This window comes from Lithobates pipiens, unplaced genomic scaffold, assembly GCF_037356315.1.
Source record: "Lithobates pipiens isolate NorthernLeopardFrog02 unplaced genomic scaffold, aLitPip1_a1.2 Scaffold_18, whole genome shotgun sequence".
Lineage (NCBI taxonomy): Eukaryota > Metazoa > Chordata > Amphibia > Anura > Ranidae > Lithobates > Lithobates pipiens.
Genome location: NW_027507758.1, coordinates 320,787,811 through 320,807,316, shown reverse-complemented (window position 1 = coordinate 320,807,316; position 19,506 = coordinate 320,787,811).

Here is a 19,506-nt window from a genome sequence, read left to right as displayed (position 1 = left end):
TAGTTGGCTTCAAAAAGGTCAGAAAGTGAAGATGCGAGATACACTCCTAAATATGGTAATTGATGATAAACCCAATTGAGTGGTAAAGAGGTTTGAGCCTGATGAAGGTCAGATTGTGTTAAATAGACATTCAGCACATTTAATTTGGTGGGATTTACAAAGAGTCTGGAAATATGTGAAAATGTATCTAATATATTGAGAATATTTGGGGCAGAAATGTGGGGATGAGATAAGAAAATAAGTATATCATCTTCAAAAAGACAAAGTTTGTGATGGTGTCCCCCTAATTCAATACCTTTTACATCTTGGTTGGATCTAATTAATTGTGCTAAAGGTTCTATAAGTAGGGCAAAAAGCAGCGGGGATAAAGGGCAGCCTTGGTCTCTTCTCTTTACAATAATCCCAGGGCTTATACAAATATGCTGGCTACAAATCAGCAATGTTGGATATTAGAAGAGTGTGCCTCTTCTAATATCCAACATTGCTAATTTGTAGCCAGCGTATTTGTATAAGCCTTGGGATTATTGTAAAGAGAAGAGGCCCAGGTCAAGAAGTGTTTATCAAACCCCTATTTTGGAGAGTATAGTGCATTATAAGGCCAAGTGACTGAGTCAAATGCCTTTCTGATGTCTAAAGATAGAAGGCAAGTTGGAATATGTCTAGATTTGGCTGCTTGAATGAGTAAGAGCGTTCGTCTAATATTATCTCCTCGATATAAAACCCGTTTGAACGATATTATAGGTCGCCTAATACACTGAGATTAAATGGGATGCAACGATTTTGGCTAGTAATTTAATGTCTAAATTGAGGAGGGAGATGGGACGATAATTAGTCCAGGAAGTGGAGTCAGAACGTGGATTAGGTAGTTTAACTATGATAGATGTTAATGACTCAGATTGAAATGAATGACCTGCCAGGAGAGAATTGAGGGCTCTGGTTAAGACTGGAGTTAAAATGTGCTCAAAATTTTTGTAATATGATGCCGAAAACCCATCCGGGCTAGGTCATTTATGTAAACTGAATCCTTTTATAGCAGTCTGATCTTCATTAGTTATAATGGGGCACTCAAGTCTCTCTCGCTGTTCATTATCAAGAGTAAGGAGCTTAATATTAGAAAACAGCATATTTGCGTTAGATTAAAATCTGTAGTGGGTAATATACTTTAGATAAATTAGAGCAAAACACCTCTAGTATTTTAACTGGGTTACTAGTATATGCGTCTTGTTTTCAACCTTACAGAGGTCCATATTTGATTTATTGATTTTAAACTTCTTGCCATAGGGGTGTTAGGTTTATTAGCTTTAAGATATTGTATATGTTGGCACTTGCGTATACGTTTGTCTGCTGAATCCGTTATAAATAAATCTAGACAGGCTTTATCTAGTTTTGCATTATTAATAGCATCCGGGGATGAATGAAATGCATTATGACAAGAATTAGAAGTAGCTTTCAACTTTGCAAACATAATTTTACGTTCTCTTTTAAGCTTTGTTGTTTGTGTGGAATATTAAACCCTTGTACATTCAGGGACAGAATGTTTATGGGAGCCATAACAAGTCAAAATTGATTATCCCAAAATAAGAAATATGGTTTGAGACTAGAGCCTTGGTCACCACATCGAGAGAGAAAAGAGGAAAAGAAAGGACAGAAGAAGGATAAACAATGTTCAAGAGAATAACCCTAATATGAAAATATTTTGATGTTAAACAATAAAAAAGCACTAGGGTGTGGGAACATCTCCTAGGAGTAATCAAAAGACTCCTAGAGGCTCCAAAGCCATCTTCAGAATCTTGCATGATAATAGCAAGGGTCTGAAGGTGGCAATGGAGGCAGCAAGAAGTTCCAAAAAGGAAGAACTTTTCCGGAGAACCACAGGAACTATACAGTAAGCATCTATAAACTTCAATAACAGATGCAATTATGAATAAACAAAACTAGCAAAGTTATAGCCAACCGGAAATTACCTTTTTAGTATCGGTAGCAGCAGAAAAAAAATATAAAGAAAAATAGGTAGTGAATAAAACACTATTAATTAAAGATAGCCTGTTTTGAAAAAATTATTTTTTCAATTTTAAATTTTTTTTTACTATTCTTTGTTAAAAAAAAGGAATATTTTAGGAAAAGAGCAACTGAATTATAATTATTATTATAATTCAGGCTAACCAAGAAAAAAAAAAATCAAAGTAATCATTAAAAAAAAGTATAAACAGGAAGACAATGAAACTGAAATTATGGTATCGTAGGAAGTAATTTACTTTAATCAGTGTATTATCCTGGAGACCTGAAAGCAAGAAAGAAACCAAAAAATATATGAAAATCAGTCCATCGGGTCTTCGTTAATAGGAGTCGGATTTTCAAAGTGACCAAACTTATGCAAATTCTGACGTGAAGAGGTAGATGGGTTTGGGTCTTCTGCTATATTTTGCTGAGGGGATCTGGAAGCTGATCTTTTACGAGACTGTTTTTAGATGAGGCTTGGTCTGCTAGGCCCATTTCAATCAAGGCTGACTGTAAGCCCTCTGAAGAGCGACATACGACATACGGAACCCCCAATGATGGGTGGTTTGATGATGTTGAAGTATTTGTAGTTGGGGTTTGAGAGCATGTCTTTTAGCCACCGTAATAGGAGATAAGTCTGCAAAGAGCTGATATATTTGACCCTGGAACATGAGGGAGGCTTTCCCTCTAGCTGCTGCAAGCAATTGTGTGATAGTAAGGCAGCTTAGCAATTACGTCCCTAGGAGAGCCATTTGGTTTACGTGGAGCTAATGCTCTGTGCACTCTGTCCATCTCTAATCTCTCCACAGGAATATCAGGTAATTCCTGAAATAATGCAGTACAAGTAGCTTGCACATCAAGGACAGTCTCAGGTATACCCCTAATCCGCAAGTTAGCCCAGCAGTCTCTATTCTCTTGGTCCTCTAATGCCGTGTACACACGATCGGACTGTTCGGTGGACTTAGTCCAGGGGACGACCTGCCGGACTTTGCAGCTGAGGTCCGCCGGACTTTCCGAACGACCGGAACTGTCCACACACAACCGGACTTTTACAGCGGGAAAAATACCCGCCAGACTATGGCGGGAGTCCGCTGAACTTTTGAAATTAACGCACTTGCCCACACACAGAGAAAAGTCCATTCATTTTGAACGTGGCTCCAGGTAGACGGGACTAGCGAAGGAAGTGAATGTTGCCGCCTCTATCGGCGAGATTGACACCTCGCTGGCCCTGAAAATAATTTATTAGACAGCTCCGGGGGTCTTCTTGCTGGACTCCTCCGCTATCTTCGGCTAGCTCTTTTACTAGCGGAGGTCGTCGGCTTTCTTCTTCGTCTTCTTTTCCGACTTCGGGGTCTTGTCCCACTCTTCGGTTCTTCTTGCCGGGCCTCCGCTATCTTCTTATAGCTCTTTTACTAGCGTTGGCCTGGTCTTCTGCCACCGCCGCCTTCTTCTCTTCTTCCTTCCAATGTTCACACAACATTCTCTCTGGCCGCAATGGCAGGGACGCGTTGTGTGGTGACGGAGGATGCTGGGACTGTGACATCATAAGGTGAGGTGTCACCATGTGACATCACCCGGTGACCCCACCCCTTGTCCCTATATAAGTTGGCGCACAACGCATCACTGCCATTGCGGCCACAGAGAGTGTCATGTCAACATTGGAAGGAAGAAGAGAAGGCTGCGGCAGAAGACCGGGCCAACGCTGGTAAAAGAGCTATAAGAAGATAGCAGAGGCCCGGCAAGAAGAATCGAAGAGCAGGAAAAGACCCCAAAGTCGGAAGAAGACCCCCAGGCGGCGGTGACGGTGAAGAAGGCCAGGCTCCTTCGCTAGTAAAAGAGCTAGCAGAAGATAGCAGAGGAGTCCGGCGAGAAGACCCCCCAAGACGGAAGAACACCCCTGGAGCTGTCTAATAAATTATTTTCAAAATTTGTGTTGTGTTTTTTTATTTACAATTTTTTCACCAGGGGAATGGGTAGGGGTACATCGTACCCCATACTAATTCACATATAGTTGGGGGCTGGTATCTGGGGGCCCCTTATTAAAGGGGGCTCCCGGATTCCGATAAGCCCCCTGCCAGCAGACCCCGAAACCAACGGCCAGGGTTGTCGGGAAGAGGTCCTTGTCCTCAACATGGGGACAAGGTGCTTTGGAGTGGGGGGGCCGCAAGGCTCCCCTTCCCCAAAGCACCCTCCATGTTGAGGGCATGCAGCCTGGTATGGCTCAGGAGGGGGGCGCTCACTCGTCCCCACCCTCTTTCCTGACCGGCCGGGCTGCGTTCTCGGATAAGGGTCTGCTATGGACTTTGGTGGGACCCCCACAGCGTTTTTTCCGGTGTAGGGGTTCCCCCTTAAATCCATACTAGGTGACGGGGCCAGCGAGGTGTCAATCTCGCCGATGGAAGCGTCGACATTCACTTCCTTCGCTAGTCCCGTCTACCTGGAGCCACGTTCGAAATTAATGGACTTTTCTCCGTGTGTGGGCAAGTCCGTTCATTTCAAAAGTCTGGCGGACTAGCACACAGACGGCGGATTGTCCGCCATACTACCGAGTCCAGCGGGCAATTTTGAGTCAAAACTTCTTCAGTTTCAGTTTATCAGTAATGTGGTCTGATGTCTGTTTTAGAGCTGTCTGTAATATACGTTAGATTTTTTTTAAATATGACAGATTGAAGCTCTGTTTGTAAACCTCCAGAATCAGAGTCAGACTCCCCAGTGGCATCCGAAGTATTTAGGCTGATTTTCAGAGTTTAGCCTTTTGTGAGGTACTAGTCTGTGAGGAGACTGCTGCGGCCATCTTGGAAGATGGCCGAGACAGAGCTTCTTTACTAATGCCGGTTTTAAATTTTGATCTTGTGCCCTTCAAAACCAAATTTTGTGATACCTGAGGCTTTCAGGAGTGTGTGGCTGGCGTTATTACAGACTTTTAGTGTCTGTGGGACCTGTAGTCCTCCGGCGCAAACGTCACTGGAGTGAAGCTCTAAGCCGGCATTACCTTCCTCTCAGGCTTCCGCGCATGCACCTCTCCATAAATAACATTTCTCATGTCCATCCAAATATACTTGTCCATCTAACGCTACCCTCTTCAGACAGTGCTGATGTCTAAGGGTGACCTCCATAGTTAGAGGAGCCACTATACGATCCCTTTCACACTGAGGGCATTTTGCAGGCGCTATATCGTTAAAAATAGCGCCTGCAATCCGCCCTCAAACAGCTGCTCCATTGTCTCCAGTGTGAAAGCCTGTGAGGCATCAGGAAAAGTCCTGCCAGCAGCTTCTTTGGAGCGGTGAAGGAGCAGTGTTTACCACTCCTCCACTGCTGCTCCCCATTAAAATCAATGGGGCAGTGCGGCTATACTGCTGGGAAAACGCTGCTATTGCGGTGCATTGCACAGCGGTTTTAACCCTTTCTCGGCCGCTAGTGGGGGTTAAAAGCATTGCGCTAGCAGCAGAAATGTGCCACAAATCCGACGGTAAAACTCTGCTAAAAATAGCGTCATTTTACCACTAGTGCTAAGGGCGGCACAGTGTGAAAGGGGTCTAAGAAAGCAAGTGTGTTACAGGTCAGGTGAAAATCAAGGAAAAAAAGACGAAAAATAAAAAATAAAACAAATGCAGCCACCACATTTAAGACTTGGTAAGCATAAGACATTTTTGTTTTTGGGTTTATTACCACTTTAATTGTGTATTTCCATACTAATATAGCAACAGACATGGTATAAGAACAGTACAAAATGGGAAATCCCCCCAAGAGGTTTTTTAGCAGCAAGAATAATGAACTATTGATTCAATTTTAAAATCTTTTATTGCATCAAAAGATGAATTTCAAATTCATTGAGAGTTATAAAAATTTGCTCTGGTATTGACATAATCCATCATTCATAGTAAAACAACACACAGTATGGAGCCCGTTGTTTACATAACATTACAAGGTGGTCATCCACATGATTATCCCAATACGTTTTGACCCCTTGTGTCGTGGTCTTCTTTGGGGAATTTACTATATTCTAAGTGGGAAAAAAGGAAAATAACTTTCATAGTCATACATTTCACATTGTACATCTCTCCAGGTGTGTGATGATATATATTTACCGTTTATGATGACGAAAAAGAAATGGGCATGTCCTGCAACCAGAGTATGCTTTAAAAAGTTGATCTCAGTGATCATGAAGCCTCCTTGTGCTGTCTCTATACCCTTCAGGTGAGCCCCGCCTCCAAAGAACTTACAAGAAGCCACACTCCTGGACCTCTCAAGGAAAATAAGAGGGGGACAAAGAGCACCTGCGACATATTATAACAGACTCAATACACTTTCAATGAGTTTATTTAATTTTTAGTGCTGTTTAACAACCACCAGACCAATTGACAACCAACCGAACAAAAAATGTATTTGATTTGTTTTAATAAAAATTGTTTACTTGTTTATTTACTTGTTTCATTTAAAGGTGACCTTATATTGTTAACCCCAATATTGAAGTTCTTATTAAATTGAATTAAATTTATTATGTATCAATTATTTAAACATGGGTGAAAGTGTTGATTGTGTGTGTGATTAAATATTGGTTTCATAAAGATTTATATTTAAATTTGTGTTTCATTATTTAATAAGTTCATTAGTGAGAAGTGAATTAAAACATAGCAGCATATGGATTAATACTAATCAATTTGTGATTAAAATAAGTGAATGGATATGATAAGAATGTTTATAAAGTAAATAAATCAATGCTAATTAACTAAATATAGTGAAAGTGCTTAAAATTATAGGGGTAATGAAATTATGTGAACCCCCACCACAAAAATCACCAAAAACACCGCCACAAAAAAAAGAAAAAAAAAAGGGGGTTGTGGGGACCCCAAACAATTACCTTTAAGCAGTGAAGGATTTGGTTGTAACCCACAATGAGTATTATAAAACTAAAATGGACGGGTCTATAATGCAGATGCTGATGTTCAAATTCTTTTCCATACATCCGTATCTATGTGAGGTTAGATGTTAGGTCAATATTAGTCTTCTGTGTGGTTATTCAAGTAATTGAGGTATCAAAGCAGTCTGGTGTGTCAAAGCAATAGCACTTACTTGATAATTTACTTCTCTGTATGTATGTGCGCCATCATGGCAGTCTCCGCGTGGCCGTCCCCGGCGTTCTGGAAGACTACTGCCCTGGAAATTGCCGCCATCTCCGTTGCAAAAAGGTGACACGCCCGCGATGCTGCAAATGGTCCGGTGGTGATCAAGGGACACCACTCGGCACAGTACTGCTCCTTTCTATGACTATGAAAGAAATTTTCCAGTCGAACCCCGTTGGGGTAATCATGTGGATGACCACATTGTAATAATATGTAAACAATGTGCTCCATACTGTGTCTGTGGTTTTACCATGAATGATGGATTATGTCATTTCCATGTCAATACCAGAGCTCATTTTTACAACTCAATGGATTTGCAATTCAACCTTTGATACAATAAAAGATTTTAAAAATTAATCAATAGTTCATTATTTTTGCTACTAAAAAACCCCTTGGGGGAATTCTCCATTTTGTATAATCTTTGGGGTGTGCAGCTCTATCAGCTCCCATATGTGTGTTATTCTATTTTTGGTATAAGAACAGTAAGGTGCACATTCCATTTATTTTTCTTCTAGAATTTTTCAGTGGAGGACCAATAATGCTTGCTGGACAGTACTGAAATTACTGCAGAACCTTCCAGTCATTTCCACACTGCTTATGACCACGAGGAGTACATTTTGATGTTACATATTAATGCTACCTCCATATATAGGTATTGTCATCCTGATGGGAGCATTGTTAATGCACAGTGCTAGCAACCATAAAACACTCATTCGTAGCCTAACGTTTTTGAATCCAGCAAGGAGTGACATAGGACCCAATCCTAGCTTGCCAGCAGAGGTACAAAGTTCCACAAGGCCAGCCAAATACTATTGCTGATTACAAGAGAAGAGGGCCTGCAGTAATATCAATGTACCCATAGGGCCCTTTTACACAAGCGGTCCACCCAACAGACTCTGCTTTGCTCAGCAGGGAATCGATCCGCTGATCCCCGCTGAGCAGGAGGATGACAAGTCCGTCTCTGCTCAATGTGCAGAGACGGACCTGTCAGAGTCCTGCTCTCCTCTAGGGGAGATCAAATGAAAATGGACCACCTGTCTGCCTGTTTTCATCCAATGCATCTAGATTTGGCAGACAGGATCAGAACAGATAGCAGCGGGTGTCAGCGGACATGTCACCACTGACATCCACTGCCCCATAGGAGTGAATGGAGGCTCTGATCAGGTCCGCCTGTCAGTTTTTCAGATTAGAAAGCCCATATGAAAAAGCCCTTAGTCTCCACCCATCAACAACAAAGGACAAGGGATGACGGGAGGCTTAGCAGTCGTGTGACCCAATCAAAAAAAATTTTTAATAATATGAAGATAATATACTGTATAGTATAGTCAATGCAATCAAAGGTTTGACAGTGCAATTGTGCCAGTAAAAAAAAAATTGTATATACCTAAAGGAAAATATTGCAATAGTAACTCTAAATCGCTGCTCCCTAAATATATATATTATACTTACCTTTAAAAGTTAGCCCAGATAATATTTGAGGCACAAGAAAATTGCCTCAATATTCAACATTGTGTGACTTTGTATTTCAAACATATGTCATGTTTGCAAGTGCTTTCCTATGACTGAAAATAGTCAGTCAGTAGATTAAAATGTCTTCTATCCAGTGACTTGAGTAGGACATGCTGACAGTGTTATTATTCATATGGGCAGCATTATGTGTTGGGTCACTGAGCTAGTTCGTCTGTTTACTGCCTTTCCTTTTTCATCACAGCAAGTTATCACAGTGCTTATATTAATTCTATAAAACACATTTGAGGTACTGTATATTTCATAGAGTTGAACAAAATAACAACATAATCTCATGAATCGTGAATCAAAAGTGGTGGAAAAAAAAATAATATCTGCAATGATATTTTTGAAATCGACCTTCTAATTTTATGATCACTTCAGCACTGCTGAAGTGATCATATTCAACACAAATTCACTTATGATCATATTCAACACTAAATGTGAAAAATGGATAGAATTTAAGAAAACCAGGAAATATACAGAGAAGTGGACGCAGTAGGCAGTGGAGAGGATGAGCAGGGGAAAATAGGAGGATATGAATAGAGATGTGGGGAGACTGACAGAGAGGGGGAGGGTGGGAGGCAGAGGGGGGATTGGGGGAGCATATTTATATGAGGTCAAGGGTATTATTAAATATGTTGATTGAAATAATGTATGTGTACAAATGTTTGTTTTATAATATAAAATCAAATAAAGTAAAAAAAACAAACAGTAAATCCATAAAAGGAGTCAAAACCAATAGTGGAGAGAGAAATGGTTGATCATTTTCACACTGCACTCAGTGGTTACTCATAACCTGTCATACCATCTGAGCAGCTCACTTGTTATACACAAGTGGGCAGCTCACCCAGGTGGAATCAATCCATAGCTAATTCTCTCTCCAGCAGAAACAACGTATTTAACCACATGTACTGTACTGGAGCAAATGATGGCTGTAGGCAAAGTGACGTACCCTAGGTGAATATATATAAATTCTCAACAGATGTACATGTAAATATATATTTGCAACCCAAATCTGGACATCCATGGCCAATTTAGCCAGAAGAGAGCTCAAACGTCCACATCAGTTACGTTTATATGGAACCAACATAAATGGGAACCATCACTCATAATGAGTGAGGTCCCATTTAAAATTCAAACCTCATGGAAACCTAATCTGTAGGTGGAATTTCCAAAAGGCCTCCCACTTGCACAGGAGTGTAAAGACATGTCCTCCTTTTTTAGGGGGTCACAACATTCTATATAACCTTTATCCACAAGGCTGAGGGACCGCCTCCATGTAGATCAGTGGTTCTCAACTCCTGTCCTCAGGACTAACAGGCCAGATTTTAAGTATTACCTTGGAGAGATGCAGACTAGAATACTGCAATCAATGGGCAGCAAATGATATCACCTGTGATGTATTCCAGTTATCTTGCAAACCTGACAACATCACAGAATTGGTGGATGTTAACCACTGATGAAGACAATTGAAAAGCTTTGCCACATTAGTTGAAAATTCCTTCCCTATATTATACACGATCATGGAGATGATCGATCACGCAGCCTGCTAGCAGTCCTCTCTACATACTGGACAGAACATATTTTGCATGCGATCAGATAAATAATGTACCAAGTGTTACAATTAAAAAGAGATGATTTTAAATGTTTTACTGTTCATAGTTGACACTATAGATGCACGATTCTGGCTAAAATGAGAATCACGATTTTTTTTGCTAGATAGATAAATAGATAGATCACGATTCTCTTGCGATTCTCGCGGCGTATCATTTTTCACATTAAAACAAAAAAATTGTGCTAACTTTACTGTTTTTTTATTTTTTTATTTATTGAAGTGTATTTTTCCCAAAAAATTGCATTTGAAAGACTGCTGGGCAAATACAGTGTGACATAAAATATTTCAGCAATTGCCATTTTATTCCCTAGGGTCTCTGATTATATATATATAAAATGTTTGGGGGTTCCAAGTAATTTTCTAGCAAAAAATATTGATTTTAACTTAAGAAAGAAGTGTCAGAAAAAGTGGTTAAACTTCCTGCATTTACACGGGTTGAAAGCTTGGCAGACTGCCCAGATTATTTGTTTACACAAGAAGTTATTTCACTTTGATCTAAGAAGTAAGTTTAGTTACAATGTTTCAAGTTCTACACTTGGCAGATTGCCTGGGATGCTTTCTTTTGACAGCTGAGTGAGCAGATAATCTCTCCACTTGTTTATATGAAAGTATCGTCTACTCTCAGCGGGAGAGATCGTCAGAGGGGGTGAATCGAGATCGTGTTTTTTTTAATGATTAATCATGCAGCTCTAGTTGACACAAATCTATACCCTCTGCAAATGTGGAGACAACATGAGCAGCATGTGTCTTCTCAACATCTATAGCTACCTTTAAAGCATCACCCTGGACAAGATATAGCTCCATGCACGCAACTTAGCTTAATCAAATCACTGCAATGCCATGAGCATAGTATGAAACCCTAAAAGTAAAATTGCCTCTTACATTAAGCTCCATCCCAAATAGTGTAAAATATTTTACTGATGCATTTTTTTTTTCCTTTGAGAGTGAATCCTATTCAAAACACAACAGTATGGCCACTGGTACTGTGCTTGGCCAGTGCATGTGCAGTATATATGCACAGTACCGAGCCTGGCATGGCACTAACACCCTCCTAGAGCATCGGATCTCAGAAAGACAGACCACTACTGTGCCAGCCAAGCACAGTGTCACAGCAATGAAAGGCAGATCCCATAATCCTGCATGCGCCAGCCGGGTACAGTGCTAGTGGCCCCTCCTGTGCATATTTCTCACATACAGGGCACCAGGTGGTTGGAGTGTGCATGCCAGAGTGGCACTGGATACACCCTATAGGGGGAAACTCAACAGAGGAGACCTTCATAGGCTAGTAATGTGGTAAAGACTGCACACAACTGGGGATAGAAAGCACTGGTGACATAAGCATATATCTTTTTTTTTCTCGGAGAGTTGAAGATTACTTCAATTTGTGGTTCTAGTTCATAAGGGTGGGTATGCATGACGTATTTTTGGATTATATGTAATAAACTTATCGCTAGACCTCTTCTGATTTATATTATGGAAACACAGCAAGGACAAATAGTGGAAGTATTAGACTGGCCATACACTAGCTAACAGGATGAATGAAAGGAATCTATTAAACAGAAATCTAATGTATTCCTCCATCCACATCTTGCTGGGCTACTGCATTCTGACAGTCACAAGTGTTGGGTGTCAGAATACCAGAAAATGTGCTGCAGGCACTGTTTGGTACACAATTTTCAGCCCGTCACCTTCGAAAAAAGTTGATTGGGTAACGAACTGTTACAATTTCAGCTAACTCCTCAGTCAGCTAAAATTCAAACAGTGTATTGGGCAGCTTTAGATGTGACAGGCTTATTGCCATTTGACATGTGGTAACATTAGCTCAACTAACTCCACACTCTTGTTTTAACCTGATCCTTTAGAGTGCCTGCATGCAAAACATGAGAAGCCTATTGATACAATGTAGGACCTATATATTATAGGGGGTGTTTAAAATCAGCCTTGTAAACTGGACAGTCCTAGCATCTATATCCCCCTTTTTTTTTTCAATACATTTTTATGGTCATCTGATCAAATGCAGAACTACTAACTCTTTAACCTGGTTCGCTCGGTTACGATAAAAAAAAAGAACATTTTGCACATATAGTGGAATCAATGGGCATCCTATAGTTATCTGGCACACTACTACTCTAACCCAGTCCTATGCTGCCTTCTTGCTCCCTGATGTCATCAGGTGCTAGCTCTTTCTTGGTGGCTTTTGCAGACAGCCCCCTGATGACAGGCATGTATTTTCAATTGATAACCTGAGGTCTCCTGCGATGTTTGACTGGAGTATTCCAGGATGACATGGGAACTTAGGGGCCATTTCATTCCTACCTAGGCGAGAAATCTAGAAGTGGGGATCTGCATACAGATGAAAAGGCATTTTAGGGGAATTCAGTGACAGGATTCATATTAGGGAAAGTAGGTATGGTGAGTGAAGAAAAAGTTAAAGGCATCAAACTTAGTATGGAAATATAAATGACTTGTATTCACTTGTACCCCTTAATTAGGCTGTAATCAGACAACACAGTATTCATTGTCCAAGCATCTTGGGAAGCACAGAGTGCCATTTAGAAAGCAATATGGTATTGCAGGGTTCTTGAAACGTGTCAACAGTAAATCTTAAAAGAGAACTGTAAAAGTAGAGAGAAAAGCAGATGGAGGGAAACAGAGGGGAAAGGAAGGAAGTTATAAGGGAGAGCATCAGATAGGTCAATAGGGCTTTGTCTTGTTGACAATTAGATGGGTTCATTCCTTATAGCTCTAATAGATGCAATTAAAATCAGGTGGTATGCAATTCAAAATCTACAGGCTCCCAGGTTTTATGAAAGGTACGCATAATGTCAGTAAAATTAGTGGTCAGTTTGTCATTGATGAGCATTCAATGAATTGTGGATTTTACTGCCACTAGAGAAAGGGAATCCGACAGCCAGGCTCCATCTATGACTTGTTTAGTGGCTGTAATAATATTGGTCATTGGCCAGTCTAAATTGGTTATTGCCTCAGATAATATTGGGATAGTGATTCCAGACAAAGTTCCTAATATGTCATAAATCTGAATCCATAAAGTCTGGACAGAATGACATGTCCACTACATATGGACCAAGGTGCCTAGTTCTGGGAAGCCACAGAAGTAGGTCCCTGCATGTCTCGGGATCTAGTGGGCAACTTGCATCAGGACCAAGCACTAGCGGTGCAGCAGCTTATAGTTAGGGCAAGCACATTTTGAGAGCAAGACTTGGTAGTTTCCCAGATTTTTCAGTGGCGCCAAATGAAAGAAGAGGCTGTTTAAGTTCTTGGAGAACAAAAGTCAGGATTTTAACAGGTAACAGAATAAATAAGTACAGCAGTTTTGTTAGATATGTCATCTTGATTAAGGCTATGCGGCCTAGCCAGGACAATAGGTAGTCCCTCCAAGCTGCCAACAATGCTTTAAATTTGCTAAAGAGGGTTGGGTAATTGGCAGCATAGAGGGAGGGAGTAGGAGGGTGGGAGATAGGTACAAAAGGTGTTTGGATTCACAGTAATAAAGGAAGGATCGTTTCAAAAGACTTACTTGTTCATGTGGTACTGATAGGTTTAGGATTTGGGTCTGGTTAATGTGAAGGCCAGAGATGTTACCGAATTGAATCACTAATGCTGTCCAGTTGGAAAGTGTGATGAGGGGATTAGCGATGTATAGAATAATATTGTCAGCAAACAGGACTAATTTGTGGTGGAGTTCAGCCATTGTGAGGTCGGTGATATTAGGATGTGTCCTAATAAGTTATGCTAGTGGTTATATGGCTGAAGAGCAAGGGGGAGAGGGTGCAGCCCTGTCTGGTGCCTTTGTGTATAGTAAAGGTGGCAGACCTATAGCCAGTGTATTTTGTGTGGGCATAGGGGAGGAATAAAGGGCAGCTATTCAGTTGCATAATTGTATGCTAAAGCCCCACCTCTGAGGGATGTAGAATAAATAGGGGCACGAAAGGAAGTCGAACGCTTTCTTGATGTAGTGCGGTAACAGTGGGAGCATTTTGCAATGTTGTGCTGCTTCAATCAGAAGGGTGGCTCAATGTACATTGTCTCCAGCCTAGTGTATCAGTAGAAAACCTACCTGGTCCTTGTGGATCAGTTGCCCGATACCAGCGTTGAGCCTGGTTGCCAGCACTTTCGCTAGGAGTTTGAAGTCTACATTGAGCAAAGATGTTGGACAATAGTTTGCCCAGTTGGTGTCCTCCGCATGAGGTTTTGGGATCATGCATACCGACGCTAGTAGAGATCCTGGTCAACATTGTCATTAAATTGTCCGAATGCAAGTCATTAAAAGCGTTGACTAGTAAAGGAGTGAGTAAGTCAGCATACTTCTTGTGTGTTGCAGTGAATCCATCAAGACCTGTTCATTTTTTTGGCTTTCAATAATTGAATAAGTGCTAGCACCTCAGAAGGTTCTATGGGCTGTTCCAGGGCCTCACAAAACACTTCTCATAGTGATGGTAATTTAAGGGGGTGAGCAGAGCGTCAGCCTGTGCTGGTTGAAATGTTGTGTTGCCGGAGTAAAGAGTTGCTTCACAAATTATGTGACAATCTTTGCTGGGTCACTTGAGAGTCATCCTGTAGGGGGACAAAGTCATAGGAGCTTATAAGTGGGATTTATATGCTCTAGTTAATTCACCAGAAGGGTATCCTGTTTGTTCCCTTTCCAGTAGAATGTATGTTTTGTTGTTTCTCAGTTGGGCTACTAGGATAAGGTTGAGGCCACGCGTAGTCTGATCTAGCTCCGTTTTATTACGGCACATTGAGGATTGCTTTAAAGCCTTTGCCTTCTCTTGAAAGCCTTTCCAACTGTCAGAGATTACCGACACGTTCTTGTTTAAGGGGCGAGGCGAACTTGATGCAGTCACCTCTAATCACCAATACAGTACTAAAATCAGCGCTCGATGGAACAAAACACAAATAGCTTAAAAATTTATTAAAATAAAAACATTTAATAAGAAAAAAGCACAAAACAAGTTCATAAATGTCCAACACAATAGTGAGGAATACACTTATTGTTTGATCAATTACACAATGGATTTTCTGTTATTTGCACAAGTGTAGTATTTTTAAGCCATTGTGTTCCCATCATATGAAGCACTTAAGAAGGGGTTAAGTCTATGTTCAGTTTAGACATATGACTGGTCCACCTCCCAGCGTTCGCCGTGCCTTTATTTTTCACTCTGCCAGTGACTCCCGTGACTTTGACAAAGCGCAGGCGCGCAAAACATGTCAGTCACGATCGTCACGGCAACAGATTGAGCCTTGCATACCGCCTTACCCTTCGGAACGGCAGCTGACAGCTTTTCCGGTGACTCTGGCTCCTCCCCCTCCCCACCACATGGCGTGTAGTATGGGACACTAACCTTGTGTCACTCTGGGGAATTGCTGAAGGACACTGCTCACCGCAATTGGATTTGTTCTTCTGACATGGCACTACTTGACCCCTGGCCATCCTAAACTGTGACCATCTCAGTTTACATTTCCTTAAAGAAGACAGTAGCCTGTTATAAACAAATCGTCAACACACTGCAGCATGGAGCTATGAGTCCTTTATGCCCTGACTATCAGTCAACAGATCTACAGCTGAGAGTTAAACCCTTGTTTCCAGAAGGAAAGCGGTATAGTGTGTTACTGTTTTTGCTTTATTCACACATTGGATCTTTAATTGATTCAACAATAAGTGTATTCATCACTATTGTGTTGGACATTTATGAACTTGTTTCTGTGCTTTTTTCTGATTAAATGAAAAGTTTTTAATTTAATCTATATTTAATTCATTTGTGCTGAGTTCCATCGAGTGCTGATTTTAGTACTGTATTTATGTTAATTTCTCTCCAGAAGTTTTTTCAGCTGCACTGGATGCTCAATGAAATTGCATTTTTGATTTGATTCTGACAGGACGATGCTTTAGATATGACTGTAAATTTTAGTGCTGAAGTTTTATGTTGCTGACCTCTAATCACCACTTTATGGGCTTCTAATAGCATTAATGGAGAGGTTGATTCTCTGTGGTTATTTTTAAGGTTTCCAAAGATTGAGCAAGGGTTATAAGCTCTAGATGACTCCTCCAACACTAGAAAATCATTGACAGTCGAAGTAAGGTCATCTGGGGACACCCACAGTGAGGAGAAAGTAAGAGTCACTGCATCATGGTCCAACCATGGGACAGCCATTATGGCAGAGGCTTGAATGGAGGGCAGGGGGTCGGGTGTTCCACGAAAGTGGTCAATTAGGAAAAACATGTTCTAGTCTTTGGTCAATGGATGTATTTTGTACCAACAGTCAATAAGGGTATATTATGCCAGTAAAGTACAGAATCGGGCGGAAGGATCGAGTAGAGTTAGTTGCCTGCATATATCAAGCGTCACGTAGATGGTAAGATTGCTGTTTCCACAATGAGTGCACCTGCTTGGTGCCCTTTGGCTAGCATGACTAAGTGTGTAAAAGGGAATTGTTTGTTATTTAGTGTATAATAAGTAACAATAGTTACCTCTTGGTCTTGTAGGTGGCCCATTAACTGTAGATAGCTTCCGAGGGGCTATGAGTACTCCCCTATGCTTGGTACTGGCACTGGCCTTGAACTAAAATAGGTGACAAAAAGGAAATGAAATTTGTCTCCTGTAGGGTAGGCCACATTCATCTTCAATGAACAGAAGTGGAGAAAAGCAGTAGTACGCTTTTGGGGGATGGGGGGAGTTTAATCCCTTGACATTAACAGTCACAAGGCATAATTTTGACATGGGAAAAAAAATTTGGATCCCCATGAGAGCGGGGTGGGATAAGTAAACCCTGTGATGCTCTAAACATGGAGGGAGAGTGGGGTATAAAATGTAAACTTGGCTTTGGAATACACATAAATCGTAAAACACCTATTTGTACTTGGTAAGTGTGCAATAGAATACTGTTCACACATGTACACAATTTTCTGAGCAATGACCGCTAGAATCAGGGAGTCAGGAGGGAACAGTGAATCTATCATGGGGACAACAGGTACATGTAATACAATCTAACATATAACATTGCCATTATCAGGTTGGCCAAGTAAGCCTAATATCCTAGCACAGGAGGGCCCAACCCGGGAGAGCCTTTCTCCAAGATTATGGAATGAAAGCAGATACATAATTATTAAAGTTAAAAAACATTAATGCAAAACAAAAGTCCTCATGGTAATTGGACTATGAGTGTATTTCGAAGAAGGATTGACAGAAAAAATAAAGACCCTCTTGAAGGAGGAACAGTAGGTATTGAACATACAAATGCAGTAAGAGGAACCAGGTCACACCCTGCCTGAATGTGGGTCTGGTTAGCAAAGGAGCCTCCACAGTGAATCAAAGGAAGGGGCCATCGACCTCACCAACCATGATGGGGAGTCTTCTATTGATTAGACCAATAAAATAAGGAAGGTGGCACTAGTCAAGTCTCCTACGGTAGAGTCACCAGGTTACAGGTTAAATTTTGGTACTCGGTAAGTAAAAGTAGAAGTATCTGTATATTACAGGTTAACACAACTGATGAAAACTGCAGTAATTAGGAGGTCAGAGTACTAATCCTTCCAGTCAGGCAACATCATGAGCAGTAGAATAGGTGAAGGAGTTCCAGAGGGGTGCCAGATCGTTAGGGGGGAGTATTTGGTAGGTTGTGGTGCTTCCCAGGTGCCTTAGCCAGTGGTGACCTTGTGAAGGACCTGCCTTCTCCAGAGGCAGGGGGCCCAGATTCCGGTGAGGGAAGGTGGGGACCTGGGGATACAGAGGCTGTTGCAAGCTGCAGGTCATCCAGATGATTTTGGATCTCTGGAAGAGTAGTGCCTTGGTATTAGCAGTTGCAGTAACTAAACTGGAGATGGAATGGAAATCTCTACTTGTACAGGATGTGGTGGGCTTGAATAATCTGTAAAGCTGGCTTCATTACTCATCTCTTGGCAACTGCAGAGGGTGCCAGGTGAGCAAAAACTTGCTAAGCGTGTCCTTGAAAGCCGGGGTGATTCTTGGCTGCGAGCAGCCTGCTGGATTGTGTGGTAATATAAGAATTTGATCATAATGTCCCTAGGAGGGCCATCTTGTGTTTGCCGGGTCATAGCACGATGTGGTCAAAATGAAGACGTTCGACTGGAATGAAAGGGATGTGCTCTTGGAGAAGAGCAGTTATGGTGACTTGCAGATCAAGGATTGTTTCTGGGATGTCAAGGATACAATGGATGCTGCACCTTGATTTGTTTTCAAGGTCTTCAAGTTTAGCATGCAGAAGCTGTTTTTCCTCTTTTAGATTGTCCAGCTCTTTATCGTGCTGCTCCAAAGCGATCACAGCATCATCCATGTGGGATTAAGATCAGCAGTTCTCAGACCGAGTTCCTGTATTTTCTTTGTGACCTTATCAATAATTTGTTGAGATGTATACTGCAGAGCTCTCTGCAGCATATTATCTATACATTTTAGCAGGTCAGCTTGATCCAGATAATCAGAGACAGGAGGGGGGAGCCCACACGGCAGTTGGTATCCTCTCTGGCCAAGTAGTGTGGATGAGAAGAGACGCTTGGGAGGAAGGCGGATCTCTGCCTATGGGCACCATCTTTGCAGCTGCCCACACCAAAGCTTCCTTGATTGGCTTTGGCTTGCTGCATGTAGTCAGATGTAGCATGGTGTGGGTCTTGGGATGACAGCTATATGGAGTGGTGTCAGGTCGGGCTCAGAGGTAGTACCCAACAGCAGATAGAGCCCGGTAAGTCCCCATGAGGTGCGGTGCGCGTCCTGCATCGGTCACTGCACTTATGTGCCCTCCAGATATGCATTTTAGTAAACCAATACCTGCAATTTTGTTAGGATTGAGTAACAGACAGGTAACTTGGGAGTACCAGTGTCTGAGAAAAAGCCTACTAAACATAAAGCGGTAATAAAACCAAAACCAAAAATATAATATATTGCAGCTTACCAATCAACAGATCTAGTGACTGCATCGGTTTTCTTTTTATAGGCATTTCAACCCTCTGTTTTCACTTAGTGATCCAGCCAGTAACACACTTCATGTATTAGAATGCCTACACTCTGGATGAAGGAACAACAGTATTGACCTTTGGAGATCAGCATTGTCAATCTGAAAAGAAGGAAGTGTTAGATGCATTAGCAGGTTTAAATACACTAACAAGGGGCGCATGCAAGGCGCAAAGCTGGACAGTCGCAACTGATCGGAGCTCCAGGCACAGCAGGAACTTCAGCGCCTTCCCTGGGGTCAAAAACCACCGAAACTGATATATAAACCACCTGCACC